The 18223-nt window shown below is 39.6% G+C and overlaps 1 long non-coding RNA gene across 2 annotated transcripts; it reads right to left on the reverse strand.

Moving 5' to 3' along the window:
* Window positions 1-669: 669 nt before the first annotated feature.
* LOC127636132 (uncharacterized) lies at window positions 670-4799 on the reverse strand. 2 transcript variants are annotated; one of them, XR_007969554.1, is made up of 5 exons: window positions 4723-4799; window positions 2882-3005; window positions 2649-2757; window positions 1846-2239; window positions 670-804 (listed from the first exon to the last, which is right to left on the reverse strand). It is a non-coding gene; the product is annotated as an uncharacterized LOC127636132 (long non-coding RNA). The 2 variants fall into 2 exon arrangements; XR_007969553.1 differs by lacking the exon at window positions 4723-4799 and having other exon boundaries at window positions 2882-4376.
* Between the last annotated feature and the right edge of the window lie 13424 nt (window positions 4800-18223).

Consider the following 18223-nt stretch of genomic DNA (forward strand, 5'->3'; position numbering starts at 1 on the left):
CTCAATCGTGCACCTTAAACTTTTAAACCCTCACACTTTTATTTGGACTTTCTGAACTCTCCAGGAAGTCATGCAAGTGGGTCTGTTTGTAGGCAAGTTCACAGTAGTTTAATTAGATTCTTATTCAAATACTGGTAAAATGAACCTCCGGTGCCATACTAAATTAATATTATACGTGATCCGCAGTATTGAGCATCTACATCTGAGATGTTGTTCGTGAGTTGCGCTCAAATATTGCTCACCGCGATGAGGCTAAAAATAGCCGCGAGTGTGTGTGTAAACAGAGTAGTGCCATTCACTGATGCGCTGGAGCAGCACATGCATTTTATATATTTACTTATTAAACACAGCCTTTTGTGATTCACAGAGCTATCGCACATCTTCAAGTGGATTTGAATAAAATACACAAGTTATATGAACTACTTTAATTGTTTTTATGGTTCTTTTATGTCATTTTTGGAGCTTGACATTAACGAACATGACTAACACACAGTATTGATTTGGATCGGGCTCGTCAGACCGATACATGATCCGTCTAAAAGCTTCAGTACCGGAGCCGACACCGTTCCAGGTATCGGATCGGTGCATCCCTAGTTTGCACACAATCAAACTGATTTGATTCCACTGATTTATGGTAAACATACCATATAAAACCTCAAACAGTTTGAGTCCCTGGAATTCTCGCTTGCCATGGCACCCAACAAAATTGTACTCTCTTAATAAGGAGTGGTCCAAAAGGAAGGCCATCATTCTTCGAGTGGCTTCATCCACAGTACTCCCTACAATATGTGCCACCACAGCAACCTATGGGGAAAAAAAAGGTTATCATTAAAGGGGGAGACAACACAGAAACACTTTAAGGCTTTTTGGAAAATTCTTAACTTGTGTTATATTTCAGAAAGGCCAACTTGATATGATAAGTCCTGTATTAGAGATATTATAATTTTAGAACAGTTTAGTAAGAACTCTGGACATTGCCATTTGTTCAGGAAGCTAGCTAGCAATTTTACTAGCAGCATGCTAGCAGCAGAAAGCTGGCACTTGCGACATCATTATCCACTAATGTAGTGCCCGTTCGGGAGAGTCACATTCAGAAAGGCAATGCACACATAAACTAGAGAGTGAAAATGTTTCTGTTGAGACATCTGTCTTGTGTTCTCATCAAGTTTTGTATTCACATCAAGTTGCTACAGGTTATTAGCTACAATTTACAGTCCCATAAATGCCTTAAATGCAGGCAATTTGTTGTTGTGAAAGTGTTTTAGCCAGAATATGAGAACCGCTTACCCAAACGAATTCATCGGATGAACAGTCATCGAGATATGCAAACACACACACACACACACACACACACACACACACACACATATGTTGGTCTACCTATCATTATGAGGACTTTCCATAGACATAATGATTTTTATTCTGTACAAACTATAGATTCTATACCCTAACCCTAACCCTACCCCTAAACCTAACCCTCACAAAAAACTTTCTGCATTTTTATATTTTCAATAAAACATTGTTTAATATGATTTTTAAGCGATTTAAATTATGGGGACACTAGAAATGTCCTCATAAATCACATTTATAGCATAATACCCTTGTAATTACTAATTTGTAACTTACAAAATTGTCCTCGTAAATCACAAAAACAAGCACACACACACACACACACACACACACACACACACACACACACACACACACACACACACACACACACACACACACAGAGTTTACTGTATTTTATAGAGATATGCCTGATATTTCTTATTGAACTCAGTCAAGTGTATGGTGCTCTATGATCATTTGGCGAACCTGCTAAATGGTAATATTAGGACATACCACTTCTTTGTGGAAGGTGGGGTCTGCCAATTTCTGCTCCATTGCTTCAACATCCGAGGCCATTTTTAGGGGGGAAACGGCATCCTCGGATAGTGCTGCAACATCACGTTGTGTGAGGAGTTATTGTATCATCTTCCCATGAACCCTCTGCTTCTCCTTGATTTCATCCAGGAGGGTTAGAAGGTGTACAAACATGCCATCTCTAAATGGCACTTTGCAGAACAGCTGAAGGTGTTGAAGGTGGAGGGGGCTGGATAAAGGGACAGGTGTTGAGTGAGTGGGGAGCCTCTGGTTGGAGGTCCTCTGGGACTGGGTGAGGTGAAGGCACATTGGATGGTGGATGATCATCCCAGCACCATCTGATTCCTCATCTAAGCTTAACAGAATCAATGGCCTTGAAATACACAAAATTTAAAGCATAATTATGAAGTTTATAAGTTTCTATATACATTTCAAATTAGGGCTGTACATGTGTAATGTTCTTAGCTGTTAACATATTTGGGTGACTGATTAATTACAGTCTGTAAACCAGTGTTAATAAATTTAGCAGGTGCCAATTATGGCTATGGTTATTGTGGGATCTAGACACAGGTAAGCTTGTTAGCTGTGTTAGCTATTTTGAACAAGAGCAGATGCCAGATGAGAAAACTGTAGGTTTTAACAACAAGAAAACTGGTAGGTTTATTATGTTTTAGTTTGTTTGTTAGCCAATTCATCAATCATTATTAACAAGTTAATTAATAATCCTTTTCATGAACAATCTTTGCTTTTAAAATATATGTATCCTAGAAATATGGTCTTACCTTCTTTTGCGCTTCCTTTTTCAAATTCTTCCTCAGGAATCTGACTCTGTCTGCAAGTCAGAGTTCACCTGAGACTACAAAAGCTTTGCTGTGGCATGGGCATAGTTTCCTGTAGGCGATAGACATTTACAAATAAAAAATAGTAACTACTATTTCAGATGTATGCCTTGTTTGTGTGTAATTTATTGATACATATAAATATTATCATCACCACTCAAAAACAGTTACATTACCTGCTTTTCCCAAGATGCATACTTTTAAACTGCGGCCAGTCAGTGTTTGGAGCAAGTCCATCCTTCACTGCTTTGCTAATGTTGACTCATCCTGGTGGACAGTAACAAGCATCTTCCTCTGGTCCTGTAAACCACTTGCAGAGTACAATTGCTACACCTTCACCATCCATAAAATCCACAACTGCAAATGGTAGCATGCTGAAAAAATTTTAAACAATGCCACATATCCAGACTTTAATGCCATTTTTCTCCTTAATTCCTCAACCGACACAACACAAAAGTCTTTGGATAAGTTTGAAACAAAGTGAATTCCAAGGCATGCTGAGTCAATTGGGTAGCTAAAAAAAAAAAAGGAGTCGTAGTTTTCAAAGAAATGACACAGTACTTTGACAGCTTTAACAAGAAGAAAGCAAAATATTTCTCACAATGATAATTCTGCTCCCTATGGAAAAACAGTTATTGCCTTAAGAGCAAGAAATGAATGTCTGTCCATCATTGTACTGCTGACATGATCCATGTTCATAAATCACTGGTCCAGAGAGATGGAGCTGTTTAAGGGGAGAGGAAATAGATATTTTCTTCTGTTTTGCTACTCTCTACTTCTCATGGATGTGCCTGACAATTTGCTGCACAGGATTTTGGGGCCTCCGTACAATCTTTTTAAAGGTGCAATACGTACAATTTTTCATGTAATATTTGCCTTTTTTTGCCAATGTGTGAACGGCTTGTAACACAACTTAAAAAATTAGCCCTTCCTGGAATTCCTTGGTTGCCTATTAAAGCCTGTAGATTGATTTTCTTGTGAAGGGAGCGGGTCACTTTTGCATGGAAAATCCAAAGGATGTGACGTTTATGCGCCCTTCCGAGAGCCTTGCCTCAGTGCTTCTGCTATTCAACAGTGACAACAGACAGTCTGCAACACTAGGTAATGTTATCTTAGAGAACTAGAAATGTCTGGCTCCCAGCACAACACTGACTCCTTCACAAACTCTGAGAGAAAAAACTAAAATATATCTACTGAATCCCATCTGGCTAAGCTTGAACTTGATCATGGTCGAGCGAAAACTAGAGTGAACATCAGAAGGACATTTGATTCCTGGTGGGACCTTCGAATGTCAAAACCGACCTTCTTCTTATTGGACAGCTTACAGTTATGTAAGCTTACATAACTGCAAAGCATGTGAAATATAGTGCCATAAGGATTGATCTGTGTAATTTAGCTAACTTGATCTTGCCCGCTAACGCTGACGAATAGCAAGCTACCTTGATTCATAACTTTTAAATAATTTAAACGATCTTCTCTTTATGCTAAAAGTCAGGAATGCTGATTCACAGACCTAATGTTAAGCTGTAATTATTCAGCCAGATAAACTACAATAACACATGAAATGAATGCTAGACAATGTTCAAAATAATGCAAAAAGCTCCATTCATAAGTGTAACATAATTTGGTTATACAGAAAATATATACATTATGTTATTATAAAAATATAGAGCATCGATATATCAAAATGACAGTTGTGATGAAATCACATCGATACTGAATTGTTTCAACATATTTATAAAGTAGTCTATTTTATAAACAGCTACTGTCATCATCCACCAAATTTAGCTAACAGCTATTGATAAAGCTGGCTAGCTAGCTAACGCCGATAGGCTATCCTATAAATGCTAATGTATCATGCAAAGAAAAGTAATTACTTCAAACTACAGTCTCGCATATTCAGACCTATATCCACACTTTGTTTTAGCCCTGTTCCAGCACTGGAGATTAAAATATAATATACAGTCTCAAAGTTTCAAGTAAAACAATCATAACTTTGTAATTTTAATTATGCTACCTCATCTGTCAGGTGCCGTTGAATCACGTTCAGTCTCTTTGTTTTGGTCGATGCTAGTGTCCCTATGGAGTGTGTGCACGTGATCACGAGCAACAGGCAACTGGCTGCAGTTCACTTATCAGCCACAGGTGTCATTAATAACAAAGGTTTCTGAATCTTACGTACTGCACCTTTAAGTTTACCTAAAACATTTTTGAATGGGAAGCAGGAAATGCTATCCAAAGGACCAAAGTTCCGTGTATCTTGGGCAATGTGTATCAAAGAATGTTATAGCCAACAAATTCAAGGCCGTAAATCAAGCCAAAATCTTTCACAAAAATGTTCTAAATATCTTCAGCATAGTCACAATTTTCGGTACAAAAATCAGGGCTAAGAAGAATTCTTACAGATATAGACAAAAAGTATAAAGTTTCTATACATTCTATTGGGTATATTATTAAGTAATAATATACACACCAGTGTAAAGCAAAACTGCCTCAATTCAGTTGCTTTACACATGCTAATTTTTAGGAGAGATCTTGGTTTCCTTGCAAAATTCCTGGGTAAATACTGCCTGACAGAAGCCATAAATGCTGAAATCACAGTGAGAATTTGAACAGATTGCCTGTATTATAGAGGCCCTTTTAACCAAAGATAAATCAACGGAGCAAGCCCTGATTAGCCTTTCTGGCTTTTGTCGGCGATCACCACAAAACTGTCGGTGAGCGAAAAATCGGGCTTAAAATCGTGGTGTGTAGACTCGGCATAAGCACAGAAGGTGCATATAGTCAAGCACAAAACTTGAAACTAACCCCACACCTAACTCAAATAGGGGTGAAACTCCTATTTGGTGCTCTTCGTAACCCATAGCCCTAAACGTCTGATCAGTCCTTTGCTCAGCTGACAACTCAGGAAAACACATTCTTCTGCTTACATCTAGAAGACCCATTTGAGTGCAGCGCTCATGCATAATAGCCAATGTGACCCTTTACAAATCTGAGGAAAGCGCGTGCTGGAGCATCACAAATGAATGCATCAGGAGCAGCAACTCTGAAATGCACTTCATTATATTGAATACCCTCTTGTACAACAACTTTAATATCTTGAATAAATTCATTCAAATACACTTGCAGATGAGATGGTTTGGTCACACCTGAGTACAAGCCAATCACAAAGACATTTGGATTTGGAAACTCCTTAATCTTACCTAAAATAGGCAACAAACTCACATTGGTGCTGCGGGATAAAAGCAGACCATCGATACCTTCTTAAGCGTAAGAGTGTCTGTCAGATCTCTCAGATCTAAATCTAAAGATGCCAATACTGCTACGACCGAATTCTTAATTAAAAAATGATAGTACGACTATCGTACGACTATTGTTCAGCCACTTTTGCAGCTATTTTCCTTCCCTTTGTTCTCTGAGAATGCTCCATTGCTCTCTGTAAGAAAAAATGCTTTTTAATTTAAAACAGTTAATGTTCTAATTGAGGCAAAAACAGGCTGTATGTTAGGCTTGCCACGGTATACGATAAAACTGGTTATACCGTACATTAAGGACAATACTGGTATCAAATTTTATAGCGGTTTAAATGGGGAAACATGAAACTTACTTGACAACAACAGTTCCTATATTAATATCATAACGAATAGCATAGCCTTAAATAATGTATAGTCACCTAAAGGGCATCTTACACAGGTACTTTTTATACACAGAAGCACGTTCAACGAGGACGCGCATGTTGTTGCCATGGTAACGAACAACAATAACTGCTTGTGACAGCGAGTGATAATATCCTGAATCTGACGCTAAATCACTAAATATTGAGAATAAAATAAGGGAAATCAGCAACAGAGCATATTTATTTTTCTATATGTTGTTTTAGATCACACATATGTTCACTTGTTTCTGTTAAAGACCCAAGTACATAAGCACATGTCACCCCACAGAACTTGTCCTTCATTTTTGGTTTAACTGAACTAAGAGTGTAAATTAATAATTTATTTTCAGTTTAGTTTATATATTAGTTAAAATAAATAAAAATAAATGTTTAGAATCAAACTGCCTTAAATTGTGTATGCAATTGCGCAGCGAAAATTACCCCTTAGAGCACCACCTTTTGCAGACTAAACACGACAGATCGGTCTGCGTACAGTATAAGTTTGAGTCTGTTATCTTTGACAGATATCTGTGCATTTTCCTCTGGCATCTGGCAGAAGCCCACATAGGAAATCAATAACTTTTCGTTTAAATACGACCGTTAAAACCACCGTTGGACAGTTATTGCTATTAAACACAGGACAGATTTGAATTGCTAGTTTTATTCTAATTTCTTATCGTTTTGGTTATGGAGCGCCAGAAATTCATGAAAAACGGTATACCGTCATCTAACAATAAAAAGAAGCGCGAACTCTGAGGGAGAAAGCTAACCATTCTAACGTAATATTCTAACGTGACAAGAAACCAAACGAATGTTTTGGTTAACATTATGTTGTTAAAACAATGTATGTCTAATACTTTTCAGTTTTAATATAATATTGTTCTTACCTTAGGTAAACTGCGAGCAGATTTAAGTCACCTCTGGAAAATTCTACTGACAGAAACGGCAGTGATACGATTTGCGAAAGTCAATTAACAGTCATGTGTGGGGGATGAGCGTTGCTGTGTGAGATCTCGCGAGATTCCACAAAAGTTACGCAAGTTCTCACAATAGATTTTTCGTAAGTAGGCTACTGTCACAATGGAATTAGCCCATAACACAAAGGAAATTGAGCAGCAACGGTATTAATAGAACATGAATATATGGGGAGTAAAATGCTTTGTTTCAAAGTATGCATTTTCCAGAGCAGTTTTGTTGTAAGTGACTTTATTGACACCATAGTTTCCCTCAGGGCTGTAAGACCAACCACCATAGAAATTCGTGCATAATTTACGAGTTGGCTATTTCGTGTGGTCATGCACAATGTTGTTTGCATAAACTTGTAGGACTTCGTGCAAATTCAAGGCGTTAAGCGTACTATTAACAATTAATATATGCCCTTCCCCAACCCCCTTATTTAAACTTAACCAATCAGTAGAGTGTTTAAACATGATAGGAAGCTGTTGTGTGTGACAGAAGCAAGTAATTGTGGCGTATTAGATGGAAACGGTGTCCAACGACTTTCACTACAGCTTATGAAGTCGCAGGAGTTCAAACGAGTGCAGTCGCACAATATCATACGAATTAGCCAAATTTAGAAAAGTCCTGACGATTTCGCCGTGTGTGTTAGAACCTCCCTGTAAAACCATCATAGATGAAATGGGGAGCTCCTTCAAACAGTGTAAGCTTTCACAATATTTCCGTTCATTTTTAAATGCCGCTGGTGGCTGACAGTTGTAGTAACTGAGCTATTTTGGTAGAAGTGGTGGTTACCATGGTGAATTTTTGCCCGGCAAATAGTTCGTTTCAGGTATTCCTGTTAATTCTGTTGTTTTCATCGTTTGATATTTTTGTAGCGCTGTTCCCCCATAGAGCACCGTCCATATGATCTCGTGAGTGAGTCCCAGCACACGCGGGAGCGACTCTCTGCTAAATTACTCAATTGATTCAGAGCGCCGGCCGCCAGAGAGCTTGGACAGAAATTGGTTTTATGGTGCCATGTCAGCCCGGTGGGTAATAGGGAAACACGTTAGTCATCGTGACAACTATATTCTCAATCTTCGTCTATACTGCACAACAAATTAAGCGTTGCTGGCACATATTTATAAACCGTCTCACTCAGCTTTTATTAACCAATGTCATAAATAAAGCTGCAGTCTGCTGAATTTTACCCCAGAACACAAGGCTATCAGCAGCCCAACGCTGATTGCATCTGCCAGTGAAGAACACCTGACTGATTTCCTCTCATATTAAGTTCTGTTAACCGTTATTGCTTCTGCTTGAGTTATGTAAATAAAACAGGATGTGCTACTATACTGCACAGTAGACATTGTATACTGCCTAGCCTAATACTACAAATAGTATGTGAAACAGTGTCCATTATTCGTCTATCATAAAATTTCAATCTGAAGCGTGCTACATTGCGGTCTCACGACCTTACTGGAATTTTGTCTATCATTTAGGAAATAAGATGGTACTTTGCGGTTTTAATTCAGATTTTGTGTAAAATAGACTTAATGGAATAGTTCATGCAAAAACGAGAATTATTTTATTACTCACCCTCGTGCCATCTAAAATGTGTATGGCTGTCTTTCTTTTGGTGAACGCAAACTTTAGATATTTAAAAAAATTAAATATCTCAGCTCTGTAGGTCCGTACAAGGCAAGTGAATGGTGACTAGAACTTTGTTGCTTCAAAAAGCACATAAAAGTAATCCATGCGACACCAGTGTTTAAATCCATGTCTTCAGCGATATGATAGGTGGGAGTGAACTGATTAATTAAAGCCATTTTTTTTAACTATAAATGTCTACTTTCACAGTTGACATTAGTTTAATTGCTCGACACACCACTATTTGAATACCAAAATCACAATTCGGTTATTCTACACATGCAGTAGATGACTTCATCCAGACCCAAACTCGACAAGTTCTGACAAACCATCAGGTTTGGGTCAGTTTTTCAAGTATAGGGCAAGTTAGAGGATTTTAAAACATGCTTTCTGTGTGTCTGCACTGTTTTTCTATTTACTGTTGTGGGGCAGTGGTGGCTCAGTGGTTGAGGCTCAGGGTTACTGACCAGAAGGTTGGGGGTTCAAGCCCCAGCACCACCAAGATGCCATCTGTTGGGCCCTTGAGCAAGGCACATAACTCCAGGTTGCTCCGGGGGGATTGTCCCTGTAATAAGTGCACTGTAAGTCGCTTTGGATAAAAGCGTCTGCCAAATGTATAAAAATGTTAACACGTGTGGGACAGGCGTCTTTGGGTGTTGCACTGCATCTCGCTGTTTTCTCTTTTAGTGTGTCGTGCAGGATCGCCACATTTTTAGACTCCCAAGTAAAGTTAAAATAACTTTTGTTTTTTATAAACACCTGTGTTGCTTCATTTGTTGCATTGTGCTGCTTTCTGAAAACATTCAGGTTACATAGAGTACTTCATGTGACTGTTACACCCAAGGGCATAGATTTGGCTTGAACATTGGGGGGTTGCAGCGTGAAGAATTTACATGTTTCCACTGATCATGGTATAAATATTAGGGGGGTTGTACTTGTACGTTTTGATTATTGGGGGGTTACCTCCCCCCATCCCCCCTTGAACCTACACCCTTGGTTACACAATTATACATGATTCCAGGTTGTTTTTCAGCACTTTATAAACGGTAAAACATATGTGCATATGCCACCCAAAACATCAGCTTGCACACACAAATGAAATACCTTTTTGACAATTAATAATAGTATTTAGTGGTGTAGAAATCCATCGATGTAATGCTCAACCTTTGATGCATAAATTACGGAATTTAGTAATCTATTGCAATGACAAGAATAATACCCAGTGTGTAACAGAGGCCTTCTCAGATTGCATGCGCACTCTGGCAACAGATGCTACCGAGTTTGAATTTTTGCCTCATTATTCATAATTGCATGCCCCAATATAAGCATAAGTTAATTGTTGTTCTTTGCTTCCCCAGTTATGATATATTATGTATTTTATGGAATATTTGGGGAACATACATGAAAAGGTACAATAACGCACCTTTACTTGTGATGTTATAGGCTTACGCCATTAAGTTGTTAATTCAGTGACTCTGTGTTACGATTCCTGGTTGTCTGCCCCGTGTTTCTCGTGTCCCATGTCTTTAACTACAATTCCCATGATTCCCGGCCCTCATCACTGCCAGCACTGTGTCTTGTTTTCACTTTTGCTCAATAAAGAACCTGCGTTTAGATCCCCACTCCTCGTCTGCCTCTCCTAATTACGTTACATTCTGCTTGATGTAAAAATTGTCTTTGCATTTTAATTATTGGTTAAATACATTTCCTTATATTAAAATGTATTAAGCATATTCAATGGTCTACTTGATAATTAAATCTATTTTTATATTCTAATATTTAGATACATTAATAGGATTACATATTCCATTGATATGTCATTATAACATAACACAATTTAGAACTGAGAAGCAATTAATATGTTCAGCTCTTGTACACCAAGTTTTCCCTTGGCACGCTCAAAGCCTCGTTTCTGGCAGCGTCACAGTTTTAAACCATTTTAAAATCAAAGCACCCCAAAGAGACTATTTAACCTCAGCACACACATGATAATACTTTCGTTCACTGCCTCACAGAAATGTCAGCCCGCCCGGGCAGAGCGCATAGTACATGCAGTGACAATTTGATTATTTTTGTTTAAGTTTAATGTGAGTGTGGTGATGGGGGCATGGTTGTATATCTGTCTGCGGGAGAGAGAGAGCGGTAAGGCTCGTCACCTAGGTTATCATTATCTCTAACACCTATTTCTTGTTGTAGTGATTGCGGAGGGAGACATAAAAAGGGGCACAAGGTGTTAGAGTGGGAGAGAGAGACCAGAGAGAGACTGTACCAGTGTGTGCGACAAGAAAAACTTACTCGTTTGTGTATGTCATCAAGGCCCTTGCCAGCATGCAGCAAACACAACACCAGGCCCTCATAGTGTTACGCCTGGAGCAGGATCAACGTTTCCTGCTCCAGGCTCAAGCGGAGGACTGACATGCATTCCAGAGCCTGATAGACTGAGAGGGGGCTGATGCTACGACTCCACATCACCGTTGACCCTTGTCAAAATGGGACCAAGCGATGATACCGAGGACTACCTCAACCTCTTTGAGAAGACCGCTGAGGTGTGGAAGTGGCCTACCGTCCAGTGGGCAGCCCGCCTGTTACCGCTACTCTCCTTGGAAGCACAGCTAGTGGCCCAGCAATTTCCTGCCACCAGCCTCTTTGAGTACAAAGACTTGAAGAAAGCCATCGTGCAACGGTTTTGCCTTAGCCCCGAATAGAGCAGCCAACTTCAAGTCCCTGAAGTTTGGGAAACACATCCGCCTGTTTGCTTTTGCACAACAGCTACGGGATGCCTGCCTGAAATGCTTGCTGGCTGAGGAAGCCAGCGGCACTGTGGAGATCGTCAACCTAGTGACACTGGAGCAATTCATCTCCCATCTTCCTCGGGGGATGGCTGAGTTAGTCCAGTTTCACCGCCCGGCATCGCTGCAGGAGGCCGTCCATTTATGGGAGGCAGCAAATCAGAGGCTCTTCCTTCTCTCTCTCTCTCTCTCTCTCTCTCTCTCTCTCTCTCTCTCTCGCTCTCCCCTGCATCTCAACCCCCACACACACACATGTGTCCCCCACTTCGAATTAATAGGTATTAAATCGATTCACACCAGTGTTTACCACCCACAAATGGATGGGTTTGTGGAACGATAAATTATTTTATTTTTTTAAATATGATTCGTAAGTTCATACACGAGGATGCTAGAAACTGGAATAGAAAGTGGCTCTATCCCCTGTTATTTGCAGTGAGAGAGGTCCCAAAAGCCTCCACAAGGTCACACGGCGAGTGGGAAATCTCATATTATGAGGTTAGGCGAACGGACAGTTGTGGGGCATGTCAAATTTACCACCTCAACCTCCTTAAATCGTGGTGGGAGGTGGTCCCTGTGGCCTTGGTGACGGTAGTCCCGGAGAGGGCGAAACTCGGGCCGGAAGTGACTCTCAAACCTAATTCTTTCATCCCGGTCCCGTGTGGAGACCACATCTCACCATCGCAGCTCATGGACATGGCTGAATTCACAGATGGGTGGTGGTTAGTAGCCGCCCCTGAACACAAGAAAAAGGTTGTTCAGGAAAAATTTAAGGCAATGCTCGAGATAGACTCACTCACGAGTCTGTGTAGACTGTTGCAAAGTGAACGCGTTGTTCAAATTCGATGTGTACCCAATGCCTCGGATTGATGAGTTTCTCAATCAGTTGGGTGCGGCTCAATTTTATTCGACACTGGACTTAACAATGGGTTATTGGCAGATCCCTTTAACTCAAATCATCTGAGAAAAATGTTTTTTTCCACACATTTTGGCTTTGCGACCAATTTGTGACACTTCTGTTTGGTTTGTTCTGCCCCCGCCACATTCCAGCATCTCATGGATAAAGTTCTCAGACCACATATAGCATATACCACCACGTATGTAGACAATTTTATTATTTATAGTAATGACTGGAGGTGGCACATCAAAAAATCTAAGTAAAAAAAAAAAAATCAAATCACTTTATTGTCACACTACTATGTACACAAGTGCAACAGTAGGTGAAATTCTTGTGTGCAGCTCCGAGCAACATAGCAGTCATGACAGTGACGAGACATATACCAATTACAGTAAACAACATACTTACACAAAACAATTTACAAATCAAATGTACACATACTTACACAACACAATAATTATATACAATGTACAGTAAACAATACACACAATATACAATACACAATATACAATACAATAAGTAAGGAGTATATGAAATATATATATATATATATATATGAAGTAGTATATTGAGGAGAATATGTTGACAGTCCAGTGTGAGATTATAGATGAATAAAGTGCAGTGCTAATTATTGATCGTGATAGATCAAATGTTCAACAGTCTGACTGCTTGGGGAAAGAAGCTGTCATGTAGTCGGCTGGTGTGGGTCCTGATGCTGCGATACCGCCTTCCTGATGGTAGCAGTGAGAACAGCCCATGACTCGGGTGGCTGGAGTCTCTGATGATCCTCCGATGATGGCAGTTCGCACCACCCTTTGCAGGGCTTTGCCGTTGTGGGCGGTGCTATTGCCGTACCAGGCAGTGATGCAGCCAGTGTGTTGGTTCATTCCAAACTTCCTCAGCCGTCTCAGGAAGAAGAGGCGCTGGTGAGCCTTCTTCACAACGGCCTCAGTGTGGACGGACCATGTGAGTTCTTCAGTGATGTGGACACCGAGGAACTTGAAACTGCTGACTCTCTCTACCGGTGCTCCATTGATGGTGATGGGGCTGTGTTCTCCGTCTTTCCTCCTGAAATCCACCACAAGCTCCTTGGTTTTACTGAGGTTGAGGGAGAGGTTGTGCTCCTGACACCAGCGTGTCAGAGTGTGCACCTCCTCTCTGTAGGCTCTTTCATCATTGTCAGTGATCAGACCTACCACCGTCGTATCGTCAGCAAACTTAATGATGGCATTGGAGCTATGTGTTGCCACACAGTCATGTGTGTACAGTGAATACATGCAACATCTGAGTGCTGTCCTGAGGTCGCTGCGACGGGCGGGGCTCGCAGTCAACCCAAAGAAGTGTGCAATTGGGCCGATGGAAGTTAGGTATCTGGGGTTCCACACGGGCCATGGGCAGGTGTGTCCCCAGGTTAGCAAAACCGCAGTGATTGCATCCTGTCTGAGGCCCAAGACCAAAAATGAGGCGAGACATTTTCTGGGACTGACTGTCTACTACCGTTTGTACCTAGTTACTCTGACGTCACCAGCCCGCTGTCTGATCTTACTAGAAAGGGGGCCCCCAATCCAGTTCAGTCGTGCCAACAGGCTTTCCTAAAAATAAAATCTGAACTTTGGGGGGGGGCTTATATTATATGCTCCTAATTTCACTCTCCCTTTTATTTTGCAGATGGATGCATCAGACAGAGGGCTGGGGGTGGTGCTCTCTAAGGAGTTTGAGAGGGAGGAGTGATCGGTGCTGTACATCAGTCCTAAGCTCTCGCTGAGAGAGACTAAGTACAGCACCATGGAGAAAAGTTGTCTAGCGATCAAGTGGGCCATCCTCACACTCCACTACTACCTGCTGGGATGGGCCATCACCCTCTGTTCTGATCACGCCCCACTCCAGTGGCTCCACCACATGAAGGATACCAATTGCGGATCACCCGTTGGTACCTGGCACTTCAGCCGTTCAAATTTGAGGTGATCCACAGACCAGGGGTGCAGATGGCTGTGGCTGACTTTATGGGGGGGGGGAGTTGGCAGTCCGGATTTTGCCCTGGCTTGAGTCAGGGAGTGGGGATATGTGGTGATGGGGCGTGTTCGTGTATCTGTCTGCGGGAGAGAGAGAGCAGTAAAGCTAGTCACCTGGGTTATCATTATCTCTAACACCTATTTCTTGTTTTAGTGATGTGGAAGGAGACATAAAGATGCACGAGGTGTCAGACAGGGAGAGAGGGACCAGAGAGAGACTGTACCCGTGTGTGCGCAACAAGAAGTACTTACACGTTTGTGTGTGTGACTACTTGGCCACTGAGTGCCCTTTTGTTTAGGTTTGTGAATGATGCTGAAGAGTAATAAAAAGACTCACATTGACAGTTCGCTGCCTCCTGACTCCTTCTTTGCCAAGATAACAAACCTGCTACGGTGAGATTTTTTTTCTCATTTGAATATCTACGTATTTTGCTATTTAGGCTCATAGCTCACTGATCATTCTTCATTCCCATGTCCCAACTCCTGACAAAAAGCTGATTAACCGTTCATGATACCTTATTGTTATCCAATGTGAATTTTCTTGAAAAAATATGATCGTGCCTGGTAACGTGCATGTAAAATGTCTAGAAATAGCATTTTAGCTTAGCATAAAGCTGACAAATTACACAAGGTTTATTTCTATTTCATCTTGTAACACATCATAAGAAAGTGTTTCACCACTGTTCAAATGCACTTTTTTTGTGCTATTTTTTGCTCTAACAGTGTTAGTGGGCATTCCTACTGATGTCGTTCTAACATATCGGTGGAACGCAGATCTGGCCAAAGTAGCTTTTGAAATGCTTATTACAGATGAGACTGTAGGTAAAACTATGGTTTCATTCTAAACTAAAAAGTAGTCAGTTCTCTTTCTTCTAAAGATGAACATTCAGCAAAGGAGAGTGTTTTATTTAGCCTGCAACAGATGAGACTGTCAGTAAAACTAAGGTATCATTCTAAACTTACAAGGAATCAGTTCTCTTGCCTCTAAAGATGAACATTCAGCAAAGGAGAGTGTTTTATTAACCTGCAGCAGTACTCAGTGCATCACATCATATAACAAGTAACTTCATTTTTGTTAAGAAGAAAGTCAAACACATTTGGGATGGTATGATGGTGAGTAAATGATGAGAGAATTTGTATTTTTGGCTGAAACATTCCTTTCACTCTAGCAGTCCGATCAAATAGCGAGTGAATTAAAAGTCACAGCTGATGCTCTGTTGTATACTGCACAATTATGCAAATTAAGTATCATCTGACTAGTCCATTCATACAGAAAAAGTGTATACTGTGTATGGCAGAAATAGTAATAGTAGTAGTAATGCTGTTGTGTAGTAGTAATGCTGTAGTAATGCTGTTGTTTGGAATGGAATGCTAGTGTAGCCTACTGCACTGTATACAATAAACACTGGTTATTATTTAAAGATGTAAATATATTATTTAAAGGTGCACTCATTAATTTTTCCTAATTACAAAAAATTAAACTCCTAAATACATGAATTGTAATTTTGAAATATATATAGGAAATAATGACCACACATTATAATGAAGATTCCAGTCATGTCAGTAACCTTATAAAAACAATCTACAGTTTCAATCTACATGGAGAGGGTCCGCACATGGGGGCTGCCATTTTAGAATCACATGACCAGCCAAACTCTACTCACTTAATCTCAGTAACTGTCCTGTTATTTGACACTTTTAGTCATTGATTAAATCATGGCAGACAGTACAAAATTTTGCAGTGGCATCTGAAACAGAAAACTATTGATTTTAAATAATGCTGTATTCAAGCCGATAGGTGTCACTGTAAGTCCAAGATGACACAGAGAAAAAAGTTACTGAATGCACCTTTAAATATGGATTATTTAAATGGATTATGCAAGGATAAACATTTCAAACCCTGTTTTAAACAGTCCGATACTTGTTATCACATGACCTCAATGCTTTTATTTAGCAAGTGACATCCAGTTGTTATCTTGGAAATTAATTAAAACATATATTTATAATTGTGTCATAAAATTTTGCATAAAAATGTGAGAAATAGAAACAGAAATAGTAAAAGTAGTATGCCATTCCAAACATGACCACTGTTTGTATTTGGATGTGGCAAATAGTGACCTGTTTTTGCATGCACAGAATGTTTCATCATTTCTATGCTAAATGTTAATTTCAAAGTGTGAAATTAGCAAAGTAATACAGATACCTCCACAGATTTCTTTTGGTGAGCAACAGCTTATAGATCTCTATGAATACCTCTTTCAAATTTTGTTGTTATTGTTGTTGTTGTTGTTATTGTTGTCATTACTTTACTGGGTACATCTCTTTGAATCCCCCACCCAGCTGAGACCTATTGAACCTGTCAGGGCTCAGCATGTGGTTCTGTACAGAAAGAATCCCGTAATTAGACCCATGAGAGGGATTTTCTCAGAGCTTCAGTGAAACCTCTAGACTCACAGAGCTCAGTGTCTGCTGTATAAGGTATGCTGCAAATGCAATGACACAAAACTACAGTAAAATACTGCATCTTTTAATGGGATGGGGTTGTGGTTGGAAGCAGATTATTGCGACTAGAGAGCTTCTGTCTGGAAAATGTTCTCCGTTTTAAATTAGTATTTGTTAATTCGTTGAAGTAATTAAGTAAATCTCTTTCACTGATCAATATACTAAGACTGTATCCAGAGTGAATTCTTCGCAGTGGCTGCACTCGAAACCGAAGGCAACCAATCAATTACTTAACAGACAGCATTTCGAATGAAGGTACCTCTAAAAGGAAACTAGTTGTAGACTGGTTCTATAACGTCATGTGTAATGAATTAGAACAAATTTGAATAAGATATAACCAAGCAAATATTTAATGACTACAATGCTTATTTTTTTCGATAGAAATAGAATGAAACGCTGGAAAAAAAAATGACATTTAGAAATAAGTTAAGCACAAATGACAGCATTTGCGGCATAATGTTGTTACCAAAAAACTGCATTTTGACACGTCCCTCATATTCTATAAAAAAAATAATACAAACAATAAAACAATACAGTGAGTCTCTTCCAATGGAAGTGAATGGGCCAATTCACTGTTCCAAAAATATAGCCACAAGATGTAAACAATATACATACTCTATTAATATGAATTTATTGTGATAAAATCACTCACACAAATTAATTGCCATGACGACGTAACACCATAACCCCAAAACGACTGTAAAAACTGATTTAAATAAGTGTGTAGCTAAAAATAATACACAACTTTTAACAGTAAAATGAATGCAAGTGCTTTTATAAAATTACAAGCTTCACTTTTCTATTGGCCCCATTCACTTCCATTGTAAGTGCTTACTGTAACCTCAATATTTGCTTCCTCTTTTTTAAAAGAAAATGTGGGACGAGTTGAAATTATCTTTTTCTGATAATCAACATTGTGCCACAATTCCTGTTGATTGATTTTAACTAGTATTGAACCCAGAATATTCATTTAATACAGGGGTGGGGATATCAGGTCTCAGGGCCGTATAAGGCCGACGAGACCATTTGAGAAATAATTAAAAAAAGCAAAAAAATGGCCTTGATTCAATTAACTT

Source organism: Xyrauchen texanus, chromosome 43, assembly GCF_025860055.1.
Source record: "Xyrauchen texanus isolate HMW12.3.18 chromosome 43, RBS_HiC_50CHRs, whole genome shotgun sequence".
NCBI classification, from domain to species: Eukaryota; Metazoa; Chordata; class Actinopteri; order Cypriniformes; family Catostomidae; genus Xyrauchen; species Xyrauchen texanus.